Source organism: Rhipicephalus sanguineus, chromosome 6 (assembly GCF_013339695.2).
Source record: "Rhipicephalus sanguineus isolate Rsan-2018 chromosome 6, BIME_Rsan_1.4, whole genome shotgun sequence".
NCBI classification, from domain to species: Eukaryota; Metazoa; Arthropoda; class Arachnida; order Ixodida; family Ixodidae; genus Rhipicephalus; species Rhipicephalus sanguineus.
Window position 1 is genome coordinate 158,398,708 of NC_051181.1, and position 16,907 is coordinate 158,415,614.

Sequence of the window (16,907 nt, forward strand, 5' to 3'; positions counted from 1 at the left end):
ATACATCCAAAACTCTACCGTCACTTATAATTCTTTTGAGATCACATAAGTTTGGGCATGTTGGTATTCCATTTCAACATCTAGCTCACAGCACAGGACAACGACTGAGTGACAACCGAAGAAGACAGGCGCCTGTCTTCGTCGGTTGTCAACACACAGGCGCAACACATAGGAGAAAACAGAGGACAGACGTGTTGTAGCACAACAGTATACACGCTACGGTTTCAAACACACGTCTCTTGTTGATCCGTATTCACTCGCATGCATAGTTGTTTTAGGCTGAGGCTGCTATGACAGCACGCCATCTCAAATGGCGCCAATTAGCGCACCTCCCATTCCGGCAGCCACGATGTCTTGGACCTTATCTCTCGGACTGCGTGGAACGCGCGTTTGCACGCTTGGCGTTTCCGGTGCACGCTTTTTAACGACACGCAATTTACTATGTTGATTCACCGGTGCCTACGAAAACATCAACATTGATAGGAGCTGCTGGTGGCAACGCAGGAAGGGCACGGGGTGGTCCGTGCAATTTAACTACGGTGAAGCAAGCACTACGTTCGGGTCTGCGTATAATCAACTAGCGCAGTCGCAGCTGTACACTGCAGTTATCTCTCACAAATGCACGAATGCCCCCACCACGGCGGCCGCATTTCGATGGGAAAGAGAAAGAGAGAGAGATACAAGAGGGAAAGGTAGGGAGGTTAACCAGAATTGAGACATCTGGTTTGCTACCCTACAATAGGGTACTTAGATTTAATCGCACTTCAAAGCACCCCAGGTCAAAGTTATTCTGGAATTCCCCACAACGTCGTGCCTCGTAATAATATTGTGCTCTTGGCACGTAAAACCCTAGAAATTATCATTACATTAATAAAAATGCGCGAATGTGATTCGCGTTCCATTTGCTTCTTTCTTAATATATATTTAATGAATGATGGCATATAGATCGATGCTTTTCTCTGTAAACAATGTTTAGTACATCCTTATGATCGGCGCTCGCTGATTCCTCAACGCGGTTCTAGTTACAAGTACAGTTCCTCAGTTTCTATAGATAGCATTTAGAAGTCGCAAGCAGTGGCGGTTTCGTCACGTTTCAGGTTATTTGCACGGGTTTTTACCGCTGGCACATGTTCACAGACCAAGTAACCGAGCAATGTCAGCACACTGCCTGTTCTCTGCTTAGTCACAGCACTCCTAATAGACGGCTCAAAGATCAATAATTAAATATCTCTTTATTGTTATTTTTCTCTCGATTCAGAGATAAAGGTCTGACAAGAAAGCTCACAGAACTTCAAAAGGTTTTCTCTATGCCCGAAGCAGGTGGCATATAAATATATACGGCGCATATGTATAGGCAGTACTGAGAAAAACAAACACCTTTTTCAAGAAAGAGCGTGTATCCACGGCACTGGGCGCATGGCTGTTTATTTTAGGTTCTCCACACATAACGGACAGTTCAATGCCTGTCGTATTTACCGTCTCAAAGCTGATGCAACATATACGACTATTTTCAGCAGCTGACTCATGCGACGTCTCCCGTGTCAACAGAACGGTGTCTCAGAAGTGTCCAAATGCTCCCAGTTCGTTTGTTCTTTAGGCTTGTTCCTTTCTGCGTTCCTTCGGGCGACTGGCTCGAGTCGGGCATCAACTGGTTCTTGGCACTGAACTCGCAAAGTGCGCCAAATATCGCAGCTTGAGAGCTCGTCACGAGAACGCACGCGCCAATGTAAAGGTAACACTCTTGGCATGCACGCAGCAGGGGGCGGCCTGGTCACGCATATAATTGCGCAGGCGTCGTGCCCCCTGATCGTTCTAGCGGTGTCGAACTAACGAAGTTACTGCAGGAGCGGTCCGGCCTCAAGCGGTTCTGCCCGGTTCCTATACGATCGCAAGGTCTGCAGCCCCCGAGGCACTACAATGCACTGGCATGCGTTCAACACGCTGATACGGGCTGTATGGGGACGACAAGGACAGATGGTCGGTCCGGAAGGCATTGAAACAATCAAGGGGAGAAGGCGCTGTGCAAACGGAACGCTGCAGCGGTGATTAGAGCGCGAGTCGTTAGATTTTCAGCGCCGATTTGTTATAGGCAGCTACCGGCGCACATTAATTGTCCCTCGTAGCGACAAAGGCCGTTGGGTAGCAGGAGCAAGATTTGTGCGCGCCTAGTTAGCGCTTGGGTTAATACACCATTTGCCGGGACGACCTAATACTGGCACTCTCAAAACTTGTGATCCCGAAATGTTCAAGCCAGTAGCAGAAATCGTAGAATGTGGGCTTTATCAATTACCGCGTTAAAAAGCACCGTAGGGTTGCCTTGTCTTTTGCACGAGCAGAGCATGCAGAAGTCGAAGTCAGTACAATTTGAGTTTACTAGTTTTTGCGCGTCATCAACACCATTAGCTTCTAAAGGTGGCCCGCGTTATAAAGGTTATATTCATTTATTTCAAGCTTTCAGAGCTTGTAAGACGATTTAAACGACATAGTTAACGTATGTACAAGCAAGTGCCTAATGCGCCTATATTGTTTGATTATTTTGTTTTATCTTGTTATCTTACAGTCCTGGGTTCCTTGGAGCCAGTACTTGCAAGCCTTCTTTAACATCTCTGATTCCAGTCTACTTTAAGAGAACCGCAGAGGAACCGGCCGCAAAAAAATTCGGCAGGTCCTACGCGTTGTGGGAATCGGATTCATGCGAAGCAGTCAGCGTGTACTTCTATGCTGTACTTTAAGGCTTTGGGCCAAGCGCTACGAGGTGGATCGACGTGTTTTTGTAAGTGTAGTAGCTGTGTGCATCTCTTGGCCTTATACCAGGCACGTGGACAACACTGGCGTTTAAATGGTAACTTATGGTGCGACGTAACGCCAGCCCTCACGTTAGAGTATACATACGTCGGTATTATCGAAACTAAGGGCACTTTATGGTACAATCATGCGAATATCATATGTAACTTTCGTTAATGTATTCCTCCGGGGTCGAGCAATGCTTCAATATAGCTTGCTGAATCATAGGAATACAAATGTAATGTTTATTAGACTGCTATAAAAGCGGAGCGAACACTGGAACCACAGTTGTTAATCTGATATGACGCCTGTATCGTAGGAGCACATATGTAGTGTTTATTGCTTTCTTGTAAAATTAGATAGCCAGCACCACAAACACAATTGACGTTGCAGCGACATTACGCCTTCATAGGCTGTTTTTCCAAACCAGTTTATAGACCCGGCGTGGCTCTGTGGTAGAATACCTGATTACCACACAGAATGCTTGGGTTCGATTCCTGCTGGGAGCCTAATTCTTCTTTCCATTCATCGGGTCAATGCTGCTGATGTCGGATTTTCTAAACGATCTCTCATTGAAATGATAAATGTTTGTTCTCGCCGTTCCTGGGTAGATATAAACTGTTAGTCACCTGTGGCGCATACCCGTACACCGCGGCCCGTGGTAAACGGGTGACCGGTGCCACACGTGTCTGGAGGAAAGGGTCTGACGACGTACGCGACAGGATCTTCACGTTATTCTTGTCATGACGAGACAGTCATATTTGTCACATCCTCTTACCCTCCCATGCAAATTTTGGTCTACACTACGTTAAGGAGGCGATCATGAGAGCACCCAGACGTAGGCGGCTAGATAGACAGATACGTAGATAGAAACGCTCAAAGTGCCAAAGGGTCGCTAAGAAATGCTTCGCATTTAATATTTTTTTGGGTGTGACTGAGTGGGTGTGCATGCATCACTCATTCTCTATTTTCTCCTTGCTATCTCTATTTTTTTCTCCCGTTTCCCCTCCCCCGCGTCGGATAGCAAACCGGGTGCAACCTGGTTAACTTTCCTGCATTTGCCTTTCTCTCTCTTTCTCTCTCTCTTTCCAACTTACCAAGTTATGTCGCTAGGCAGTTATCTAATGTACGTAAACGCTGTCGAAGCCATTAGCAGCCATGTAGCACTTACCGCCAGACCCAGGATCTGTTTTCGCTGAGATAACAAGAATCCAACAAGTCTCTCGAAGATCTTTATCCTTCCTTGTTTCTTCAACAAACGACGCTCTCCACGACAAGGTCTTTCCAGTGTTTGACGTAACCATTTATCAGTATTGGTCCTTTATCAATGTAACCCTCGAGATATCCGACGGGAACGCTCAGATAAAGTACTACCGAAGATAAAGGTTATTCGGCACTCCAGAAAAAAAAAAAAAAAAAGCTGTGAGTCATGTTGGTCGGAGTGTTAGTCCGCAGAATTGGGCTGCGAGCCAGCAACATATGTTTTTATGTTCTGCAATATTGTTTTCCACTGGTTTTGTATGCTTTCTCTTGATAACAATAGGAACTCTAGATTCGGCCAGCCAGGACTTCCCGGTTTTATGTGTGTAAGAACGTTTCACCAGAAAGTGAGCGAAAAAGCGATTTTGTAGGACACTTGGAGCTGTCTGAACGTTTAGATCGAAAACGGTCTCATTAATTTGCAAATTCATCACTCCGGGAGCACTACATACGAAAACAAAACACTGTATTTCAGCTTTAAGGTTTAATTTCGAACTTTTATTCTCTGTCGTCATCTGTAGGAAACAGTGTCTGTACAATTAAACACGGTGTTGTTGAGGTAACACTGAGATCAACATCAGGAAAGATAGTTCAGAAGTTGTTGTTAACTATGAGTATATATGAAAACACCACGAAGAGAAGGAAGGGGGCGACTGCCAATTGTCTCCTACAAGTTTCTCCATGTCCACCTGCTTGAATATATACAGGAAGATTACTAGGAAAAAGAAGAAGCGGGAGATACAGAAGCAAAAAGGAGTAAGACAGATATAAAGAGGAAGCCACACAACAACACATCCCAATACACGCAGAGTAAAAGCATTACAGATTACAGTCCAGTTCAGAGGTGGATAATAATCCCAGCAAATATTTGTGAGCACAATACTTTGTTGATGCAAGAAATCATTGAGTGGTGCTTGAGGAATATTAAGTTGTTGGAAGTCGCTTAGTAGCAGACAGGGGCAAGTCCAGAAGGTTGGGTATTCGATTAGTAAACACTCGAACGTTCCATTCTAGTGGAACATGCATGGTCTAAAAGCAAGAAGTAAGCTATCGCTGAACGACAGCCTGATATCACAGTCATAAGCTCGTTGTTTAGTGACCACTGAAGAGAGAGACCTTTGAAGTAGGCGCCTGATTTGATTCTATGTGCGAGATGGCCGATAGCTCTCTAAGATTTCAATGACCATTGAAAGCGAGCGTGTTTGTGGTATTAGAAATTCTGAGGAAAATAAAATGAAAGGAACATGTCAGTGAAACTCGTACAACTTTTCTAAACTCCACAGCCACACCTCGATAAACATGCTCCTTATCAAAATAAATAAAGCAAGGAAAGACATATTATTTAGTCTGGTAGTACAGTCTTACAAATGACTAAAAACAGCTCTGTCTGCTACGACATACCTTAAGATATCGACATACGCTAAGCCAGAATGAATAAACAAGGCGAATTGCTCCAACGCTGTGTTTCGGTTTTGAAAAGTCTCGATCATTTGTCATCGTCATTTGCGATCGTCATTTTGATAATCTAGCCTAGAGCGTTCTTGCGAGCTCGCCAAATCTCAGCACCGCCTCTACATTGCAGTCTTCCGTTGCAACAGCTGTCTGAAGCTGATTACGAAGTCAACGTGGGACATCAGTGTGTTGCGACACGCCGCATAATGCTATTGTTCGCGGATTGTCACGGGCAAGGATGAGCACACAATGAGCGCAGCCATCGCGACGATGTAGATCAGTGATTTCCAGCAGGGGACAGTTGCCTGCGGTGGCAGCAATCAATTAAGCCAAAAACAAACGCACGTAATGAGTCCCAGAAACAATTAATCATAAAGCGCTACTTGAAAGCGTCAACAGAACGGTGCCCGAATCTTTCTGTCATTGTCAGATGCTCGTAATCCGCACGCGCTAAACGCGAAATGTTTTTATTCCGAAAAAAAAAAACGAACTAAACAAGTGTTTCACATCACTTGATATGTCAGATTTGACGATAGCGTTCATACCGCCACGCAGCTCGTACTGCCGACTCTTATGTGGTCGCTCTTGTAGACTGTACGCTCGTTCTAGTTTCACTTATGAGTTCCAGCCTTTCCGTGGCAGAAATAATGAAGCAACAAAAGAAAACTTCAACGATGATTGTCTTTTATTTTTGTTGCATGGTTATGGAATGAAAATTCGAACCCTGTCTTTCTTAACTTTGCTTTTTTTAAGCTTTAAGCTTCAGGCAGCTTTCAATATATATTGTTAAATAAAGTCCTTGTTCCCCTATTATAAGATCCTCACAGGCGCGAAATGGCCATGCTCACTTCCTTTCCAGTTTCGTCTTTTCCAGAACGCAAGTAGCAACAGCGACGCCACGGGACGTGACGTAAACGACTAACTCCCTTTAATTGAAGGATGACAAGGCTCTTTGACCAAGATAGGTCCATCGATCGAAACTTCGGCCAGCCTGTTTGAGGCACTAGCTCTTGTTCATATATGACCCTAGGCGTGTGCATAAGAGCGGGGGGGGGGGGGGGGGCAGGGGGTGCGCCCCCCCCTAGTCACATAAGATGGGGGGGGGGGTGCTGCGATGAACATTTGCCCCCCTGATGAGGAACTCTGCGCATGCCTATATATATGCACAGACGCGACATCTGCCTATAAGCCTAGAATGCCCTATGAAGGGTGCTATTAAACGTACCCGAGTAGCAGATTTCAGAATTGGGGACAGTAAAGACAGCGCGTTTGTTTATATGTCATTGCGCCATGGATGGCAAACATACTTTCCGTCTGCGTCCGTCAGCGGAAATTATTTCTGTCTTGACCCTGTCCAGAAAAAAAAATTAAAAAGGCGCTGCGTTTGTGGAAATGTGACTGCGATCTGCTATGAACAGGTCCGTGTGCATTCTAATTGATTTCTCCTGAAATTCGGCGCGTAAAAGATTGGCCACGAAATGGAGCTTACCGCAGTACCCCGATGCGTCTTTCTTGAAATCGACCAGCGCTCTCTTCTGCATGCAGAGAACTGGCCTAACTATACGACCAATACATATTATTTAAATAGGGCGGCCAGCCACCAGCCGTACCCTTATTTCAAACGTAACTCTACGTGAAATTATTTAACAAGCACGCAGAACAGCGCCACCTTTCAACCCGACGAACGCTTACTGTTATGTTTAAGTGAGTCTTTATTTTAGTAGTTCAAGGGCCAGTTTCGTAAAGTTGATTGTACTTTCAGTACTATTCGCCATTCGCGATGTGCTCAGAAGGAGCCGCGTCGCTGATACCTCTGGTAATGTCCACTTAATGCAATGAAAACTATGGAAAGTGAAATTATTCATTGCAACACGCAAGCCCACAAAGAAAGATGCCATGCTATACATAAGCTCTTACAAACTTGAGTCTATTCCATTCTTATCGTTTATCCTTCATATATGGCCTATCCCAGTGATGATAAGGGTGGAGCCCCGTTGTGGGCACTGTCAAAGAGCGAAAAGGAATACCAGGAGAACTGAATCATGACGGCTTTGCTCCTGGAATACACTGTGACTGTCCTTGACGCGAAATCATCTTGCACGTTTCTTTGATTCCGAACGATGTATTTTGTCACAAACGTGACTCGCAGTGTTTAGTGTCTTATCCTTTCTAAGAAGCCATTTTGCGCATCTAGATCCTGATGCTCCTACCTCCGAAATATGTTATCCCCGCAGTTGCCTGAGGTTCAATCTTCATTACCAGTGGGGTAGATTTCGTTGTTATTGAAGAGGTGGAAAAGAAAGAGAAAGGGAAATGATGCAACACAGTAACAGCTTCCAGCTAAGTTTCCAGCTAGGCATCATAACATCCGCAAGTTGCGTAGAGAGAGAGAACATGGCCGGGGACCTCTCCAGGGAGGCGACAGATGGCGCGACGTTGCGGACATGACGTCATCCTGACGTGAAGGACACGCGCAAGGCGGACCCGGCGTCCACATTTGGCAGCGGCCACTCACCGCAGACAGCGGGGCGTCGGCGAGCACGTGTAGCATACACGAGAGGAAAGGGGGACAAGGCGAAGGAGGAGCAGAGGGCTCACAAATACGCGCTACGCGAACTGGGCAACCTTCGAGTCAACTCCTCTCACCGCACCTGCTGCCGCTTTCCAAGAAGTCCACCGCACGATATCATGGCGGGCTGCGTGCGCATTGCGTCAGCCTCGCCAAATTAAGCCTAGCTGACGGCCTGCGTGGCTGGAGAGAGAAACTTCTGGGCAGTGCACGCGCGGAGCTAGGGACCAACCGGTTAAAACCGGTCACAACCGGAACATAATGATCGTGTTGTCGCGCCAGTGACGGGGAGGAAAAGAAAAGCCGGTTCACGGGCCCGCTGAACCGTCGCGCGCTCAGCCTACCCATACGTAGAACGCTTTTTTTGCTGGGTGGGTCCGGTGGAGGCCGCCGACGCTGACGATTTTCCCGGCAGATCGTGCCGCAGATGGTGCAGATCTGCGAAGGCGTGCGAACGCGCGTTATATGACGACGTCACGTCCGGCGTGACGTCACCGGAGTATGGTGGTGTCGCTCGAAACCGTACGCGAAAAGCACGTAGCATTACATCCAGCTCCGCGTCGTGTCGGTCGGAGCGCGGGTGCTTTCGCTTTCGGCGAAGAGCAGTGTGCGCTGATGCCGTTTGCTGTTCAGCGACCCGCTGCAGCCGGAATTGGGCGCATGTGTTTCGCGCGCGCGATGTAAAGAATAAAATTAAACCTTTTGAATAACCGCTTATTCCGCAGAGGTCGGGGACTTATGAAAAAAAAAAAAAAAACATAAGGCTCTTTCCAGGAAGGGCGCCTAGTATCGATATTACGGCTTTCTTGGGAAAAAGAAGAACGCTTTAGTCTTGATTTATTACAGCTATGTATTTCCATTAAAAATGTTCACTAAAACATGGGCGCGCTTATGCCATTATCTGTAGCGTGCATAAGATTACCGTCATCGAAGAACTGTTCAGAAAAGAAATACGCATATGAATGTCGTTCCCCTCTTTTATCAACTTCTACATAGGCGTATTGTTCTGGCTGGTGCATTCAGCAGCGCTTTCAGATCCTTTGTTACCCGCAACGGTGGTATAGTGGTTATGGTGCTCGACTGTTGACCCGAAGGTCGCAGGATCGTATCCCGGCCTCGGCGGCCGCATTTTCGATGGAGGCGAAAATGCTTGCGGCCCGTGGCGCGTACTTAGATTTAGGTGCACTTTACCCTAAGTGGTCGAAATTTCCGGAGCCCTCCACTATGGCGTCCCTCGTAATCATATCGTGGTTTTTGGACGTTAACCCTCAACAATTATTATATTATTCAGATCATTTGTTTTCAAGCTCCCCCGTCCCCTTCCCCTGTGTAGGGTAGCGTACCAGTCAATCTCGCCGTTCCTCTGTCTCCTGTTCCTTCCTTCTTCAACCGTGCCAGCGCCCCGTTTTATATGTCTTACGTATCACTGTAGGGCATTGTATAAATGTTCGAAAAAGTTCACATAAAACCTTCCTTGTCTTACTTTGTGTCATATTGTTGTATCGCATGCAATGTAAATTCAAAACGAAGCAATAAACTCTTGTGCGCCTTTGTGTGCCTGCGTTCACAGCACTTGAGGAGAGGCCACGGTTCCTGACCGAATTTTCTTTGAGATTAAAATGTGTCTTGCGATCGAATACGCGCCTGTGGGATCTCCCACTTTCACGACTACAAGGCGACCTCCGGCATTTCAGGTATATTTACTAGAGCTTGCTGTTGGACTAGTTTTACGTGCTGAAAAAAAAATATTTCGCAGTCAGAAGAACAGGACGTTTCTGTTCAGGACGCCTGTTTTTTCTTTTGGCGATCTGCGTCTTATTGTCATAGAGACTGCATTTATGTCGCTGTCCCATTTCGCACTTGGCGCTTACAGCATGCGCATTTGTTAGGTCTGTCGCAAGTTTCCTTTCCCAGACTTGTGAGACATCGAAATCGTAAGAATCCATAGGCGGGAGGGGGGGGGGGGGCAAAGTCTGCCCCGCACATTGACAATGTGCTTGATTGGGCTGGTTGGTACTGCATGGTAGACGAAGTGTATGTGTCCATTCCCGTACATTGACTTAGTAGGGAGGGGGGCGCTGCGATGACCCCCCCCCCCCCCTGATGAATAACCCTGTGCACGACGTAACAATCCTTACACTTGCATTCATCGTGAAGCGTCAAGTAATGCCGCGTCTGCATTTGCGACCTCGAAGCGACCCTCGCGGGCTGAGAGGTCGAGATCGAGGCCTGCCTCTAGTATAGACTTTTCGGGGACTTGAGACCAGAGACTGAAATAACTCCACCCACCCCGACACATCAAGTGAGTCAACTTTATTGCTTCTCCATTTGCCTCTGCCGGAGGATCGCACGGCTGGGGTCGCCGCTCTTCTAGGGCTCGGAGTGTGACGACCGAAGTGAAGGAGAAGGCGTATAGCGAACTGGGGCGGGCGCGTGCTTGTGGCAGCAGTGAAGAGCGGACAACGGTTCGATGCGGACCCGAGGTGTTCGCGCGTATAAATAGAGCTGGATTTCTCTTTCAAGACGCACCTGTCACGGGAAGCTCAGCTTGGAGAAGCCGGAAAAAGCTGCTGCAGCGCAATCCTCTTGTTCTTACGTAAGCTGAGTGTGCGATGCGACCGCCATATTATGCCCTCTATTACGCCGACACTTAGTTGGTGCGGCTTACTTCCTTGTCAGGTTTTGCCCGAACATTAGGCTTAGCGTTTGGCAGAGCTTCCTCGTACGTGCATCCCAAGCGCGCTATACAAGACGATAACAAGTTCAGTTCAGCCATTTTTCGCAGTCCTTGTTGAGTACGAGAAATTACATTTTACCGTAGCATGTGTGAAGAATTCGATGGTAGAATTCCCATGATTGTAGATAGCCAATCAACAACTATCAACTGACTCGCAATGCGTTTCGTTTGTGAAATACTATGTCAAAGGTAGACTTTCAAAAGTTAGACTTTTTCACGTAGCTAGAAATACTACGTGAGAGCTATAGACTTGTAAAAGAATTTGCAGCGGAAGCACTTACGTGCTTGCGCTGCCAACTCTTTAAAATGTTCATGAGACTGATATACCATTCCGGTCAATGCATTTAGCGGTCGCATTTCGATGGAGGCGTAGTGCCAGAAGGCCGTGTAATGTGCGATGTCAGGGCCCGTTAAAGAACCCCAGGTGGTCGAAATTATCTGCAGCCCTTCGCTATGGCGTGAATAAATTGTATTAACGGATTTTCATATCAACGTACCTATTTTTTACCACTGAGGAGCTCATTATTTGCGACAACGCCTCTTGAATTGAACTTAAATGAAAACGATGTAATAAAGTCAAACACTGAATATGGCATGTCATATCTCTGCGGAAGCCCGCAAGGTGATAAAAGGGAACAACTGTCATTCATCTGCTCTGCTTGTAGCACGAAGTTAGGAAGAAAATGCATGCGGATTTCTCGAAAGGAGAGCTTAACAGTCGATGAAAGAGTAGCCTTTCCTTAACCAGCACTTTACCGGGTCAGCCGTTCTAGGTTGTGTTGGGGCAGCTCGAATCCCGGACCAGGACGAATTTTTCAACTGTTAAGGTTTCTGTTCGAAAAAATCGCGCTGATTGCTTTTGTATCTTCGCGCTACAAACGAATAGATGATGTTTTCTTTTCTGTCAATATATTGAGTGCTATCATCAACACGTTTATAGCGACTGACCGTGAAACGATGCCGCGCCGTGGCTGCGTATTACGCGCCAGCGTTTATGTAGAGGCGCATCCAGCCTTATAATACATTTCTTGGCACGAAGGAGTGCCTTTTTTTCACAACATCGTCAAGGTCTCTACGCTTCCGCAAGACAGAGTGCACCAGTCACGTAGGTTCGGTTTCACTACATTTGCGCAGAACAATGAGGAAAGCTCTATCACTGTAGAAGGCGATGGTACGAGGATTTTCTGTAGGAACTTCTACAAAAAAAAAAAAAGAAGCAAGAAAGAAGGCTTGAGAAATTGTGAAACCGCTAGAGGACAGTATGCAGGAAGAATTGTGCTAGGTTTTTATTGTAAGGGAAACTGGGAGGCAGCGTTTCATTAGCGTTTTACTTGATTTACTGACAGTTCCTTGTCGATCTTTAATCGTCGCAGTATAACTCTGTATTTGATCCCACATTAATTGCGATAGTGCTAAGTTTTCGTTAAGAGTATTCACATTCGCATTCGATGGATACTGCTCTTTTCTTCATTGAAATTTCCAGTTAGGTCGATAAAATCTCATCCCAGCACTTTGGCTCCATATCTTGAGGACCTTTTCCCTAATGGACTGAATTCTTTTCATTCGCACCGCTGAGTGAACCGTCCCAAACTTATTTATTTACCTATATAAAAGTTTTATTTATTGATAATCAGCGAAATAACTATTCGATATTGGAGAGAGAGAGAGATGTAGGCAACGAGATACTTCCTATCTCACTATCTTTACATGCAGGTACCGACTTAGTATGTACTAAAACCGAAGAGATACCAGGCCCATGGCATCGTGACAGGCGAGGACGTACACGAACGATGAGAAGGGGAAAAAATCCCTTAACGCCAATTCCACATTTTGCAAGTTCCCAAGATCTGTTTGTCAAGTGCCAGCGAGTATCGTGGTTTTCTGTCACGAATGCGTCACTGTGGCGCCCCTTTAAATAACGCACCATTCTGGTAGAGACAAGCGCCATGATTGTAAACAAGACAACTATGAAGTCACCAGAGTGCGAGCGCGTGGACAGAATAAAGAAAGAAGCGCTTTTTGCTATTTCTTGTCACGCCACTTTAATTCGTGACCGCAATACATGTTGTGGCTTGCTGTATACGAAGGAAGAAAGGCTCACACCCTTCAACACAGCGAGCAGGTTCGCGGACGGTATTTGGCAACGGTAGGTAACTATCTGTACGACGCGGCATGATCGAATGTATTTATACGCTATTCGTACGCTGTATATGTCCAAAATTTAGGTATTACGCTAGGCCATACACGAGCGAAAGCTTCCGTAGTGGCCGAACGCTTGCGCGTTGTCTGCGTGCCAATGCGCTGCAAAGATACAAATGTCGCAAAACTGCAGTGGCACGTTGAGACACTGCTTTCATTGAAGCGCCGAGGTGACATGAGACGGTTGTGCAAACGGTAAAGACGACAGAGATGGAAAAGGGTTATGAGACAAACAAGGAGACTGCACTGTAGAGCCCAACACAAATACGGGCACACGAGCTGCCAGTCAACGGAGAAAAAGCTCCATCCATCTCTCGTGTGCGCTATGTTGGGAAACACCGAGTAAACGCTGCAGGCTTTAAAGGGGAGCACCTCTCTGCTGGAAATGAGCTTTTCAAGCCTGCGTAGGGACACCACTCTGAAAATGTCACAGTTGTTTTAAAGCCACAGCTGCGAATACTGTACCCACTGTCATGTGAGCTCATCACTGAGACGGGAAAACAAGGGTATTTCGAACGGTGCTGAACACTGTGTGCTTCGGACACGTGTACTACATAATCTCACTCACTCACTCACTCACTCACTCACTCACTCACTCACTCACTCACTCACTCACTCACTCACTCACTCACTCACTCACTCACTCACTCACTCACTCACTCCACTCACTCACTCACTCACTCACTCACTCACCTCACTCACTCACTCACTCACTCACTCACTACACTCACTCACTCACTCACTCACTCACTCACTCACTCACTCACTCACCTCACTCACTCACTCACTCACTTCACTCACTCACTCACTCACTCACTCACTCACTCACTCACTCACTCACTCACTCACTCACTCACTCACTCACTCACTCACTCACTCACTCACTCACTCGTGCTCGTGTCTGTGTGTTTGTGCTTATCCACCTGCTTTTGTGTCTTGATATAGTTCTGCAGCGACGGACGGGAGCTTCTCGGAAACGGGTCGGTTTCGGTCTGGTCGTGGCCGGCGCTGCCAGCGAACGTCGGCCGGGCGTGACGGTCGACCTTCCCCGAATTTTCGCGGCGCTGCTGTCTCGTCGCAGTTTGACAGACAGAGCACGTGACATCACTCTCTCTGTGTCGAACGTACGAACTCACGGCCACCGCCTGACGGGCGGACACAAATAGTGCGCGCTCGTTTTGTTTTGCGTATAGTTTATGTTTGAATGGTGCATCCCTCTTAAGCCGAAACGCGAACGAGCTGCATCCGTGCACTCTCGCAAAGTGTGACATAAAGCGCGGATTGGTTGAACGAAAAGTTGCCGGTACTTTGACAAGTGCCGGCAGCGACACCACGGGACATAACGTCAACAACAAACCCTGTTTAAAGCTAACTCGCCAGGGATGACAAAGCGCCTTTGACAAAGATGGGAGCAGGTGCCCAGCCTGTCTGAGGCACCTGTTCATTGAACCTATCCGCGCATTGTGTTTCCATCCGTCGGCTCCCACCTGTACAGCATGAAATAAACTTACAGAAGCAGAAATGACAGGTGAACGATAAGTTATATGTACAAAGCCGGAAACGTCCATCACAAATGTGTTACTGCATGAGGTTGCCGTCCCAATCATAAAGAAATCGACTTAGCGCCTTGCCGCTTCTGCCGATTGTGGAGGTCGCTATAGGTATGTCTAATGGGGGGGGGGACTTGAATGTGCTATCCTAATGCGTAATTTCTTCAAGATCACCCGGCGTTTGCTCCTTACAGCCTGGATTTAAAGTATTGCAGTTATAAATAGATGCACTAAAACTACAGCTATATATGCATATAGATGTGTCTTCTCTTTTCGGATGCATTAGGTCTAACCGCAACTGTATATAATCTGATGTATGCTTGAGCTTTGAAGTTAACCATGAATGTACCGCGGTCACTTTTTTTTTTTTTTCAAGCTGCAATGCCACCGCTAGACATTAAGCAATACTTTTAGGTACTTAAAGGCCTTTAAGCTGAGCCATGAGAGAAACGCAAACGGATTTGATCATCGATCAACAGAGTACTCTTTCAGTCCTTGCAACTGAATGGCCATTTTTGAAGCAACAATGGCGATGAGAAAACTGAAAACCATATCGCGTGACTTCACTTCCACAAGGGGGTCTGAGTGTTTCCTTTTTCCAGCGTGGAAAAAAAGAAAACTAAGAAAGAAAACGTAGGAGTCGTTTCAGCGACATTTTTCACACTTCTTTATATTTTTGTTTACTTTTTCATAGCATTTTTCGTACTACCTAATGGCGTAATAAAGCACGCAAGACCTCGAAGATCCTGGAACCGCTTGCGACGTCCTTTCTCGCGCGGCACACGCGGCACCTCCTTCGTCATCGCTGGCCGTGTACGGAGTCGGCGGCCGATCTGCGGCGTTTCTATTCTGGGACGGCCCTGCTGTCGAAACTGCTCCGAGGGGTCCGCATGCCCTCCCTAGAGAGCACAGCGCAGATGCACTGCTCGGCAGCGACCCACGGGGGCATTGCAGGCGCCGCATGTTGAGCATAAGTCGCTCAGAATCATTGCTGAAATATTGGGCACAAGTGTATGTTTAAGTAGATAAAACAGACAAATGGGGAAAATGGGGAAAATGCAGGGAGGTTAACTGAAGAGAAACTTTTGGTTTGATACCCTACACTATATGGTGGGAAACGGAAAGTGGAAATAAAAACATAAAGAAGAGCGAAGGCAAAAAGCGGGCGTGCAAAAAAAAGAATAAAACTCACGTGGTCCCTTAAGCATTCACTAAGACGACTCGAAGGCGAAGGCCGTCTTCTTTTTCTGCTCAGTCGATGTATTGATACTCCCCCAACTCCTCTCCGAAAGCTCTCTGCACCTAATGTGGCTTTACACTGGCCCCAAGATTGGAGGCATTGCAAGCTTTCTGCAACTCATCATGTTTTGCACTGCCTTCGTGATCGGCCCACCTTTGACCATGCTACGACGTCATACGATGACGACACAAATAATAGGCGATCTGTGACGTCATGATGACGTCATCATGTGATTTTTGTATCACTCATCTTCTTGAGTGTCCCGCATTCGTTATGCAGCGAGCACTGCTCATCAAGGAATATGGACTTATTGGTCTTAAGTGTACGAACCTTGATGATTGCCTGTTCCCGGGAGGTTGTGCTGCTCGGCGTGATCCAGCCCATCGAGCCCTACTAACGTTCTCAAACAATACCGATTTGGCATCGCGTTTATAGACATTTTTCCATGTGACTGCATCTTTGTGTTTACGATTGTGGTATTTGTCTTTTTTTTCTTTCCTCTTTCTTTCTCCCATATCTTCCTTTCCTTTATGCTTCCTCCTTCCCGAAGGAGCAGGCAGGAGTTGTGCCTCTTTAGGTGGCAGTTGTCAACCTGTTCCCTCCCTATTTCCTCTGTGTCTTCGTGTTTTCTATGTATTCAAACCAAATAATAATAATAAGAAGAAGAATTGACGCCGACACCGCGGGGACACCGACGGTCAATTTTCTCATTTTATGAGGCATCTAAGGCTTTCAGCCTAATAACAATGATAAATGAGGTGACGAACGGGAGAATTAGTCGTTATTGGCCACTGTGCTTAGAGCACACAAATGTTGTTTGGAACTAATCATTTCATCAGACACAGTACACATCAAGTTCATAAATGTATCTCGACAAACTTTGTTATCAGTGGAAAGCACTCTATTATGCGAATAACGTAATTCCGAAGTACAGAACACGAGTGCGTTACACATAAGATAAGCGATAGGAACGAAGAAAAGAAAGAACACGAGAGACGTATTTTCAGGCATCGTGTAGTTGAACGCCACAGCGCACGTGCTTCGGTCGTCGTGACTGCGAATTGGCGTCGCGCAAGACGCCGACGTGCGCCGGTCGGCGTCCACGCGTCCGCAGTC

The 16,907-nt window shown here is 46.7% G+C and overlaps 1 protein-coding gene across 1 annotated transcript in view; it reads right to left on the reverse strand.

The window, feature by feature from the left end:
* Nucleotides 1-221: 221 nt before the first annotated feature.
* Nucleotides 222-16,907, reverse strand: part of LOC119396884 (elongation of very long chain fatty acids protein AAEL008004) — a 381,218-nt gene continuing 364,532 nt past the window's right edge. Inside the window, exon 2 of the mRNA XM_037664243.2 lies at nucleotides 222-236. The gene's annotated coding sequence lies outside the window, so the exon portion shown is untranslated. The remainder of the gene's footprint in view (nucleotides 237-16,907) is intronic.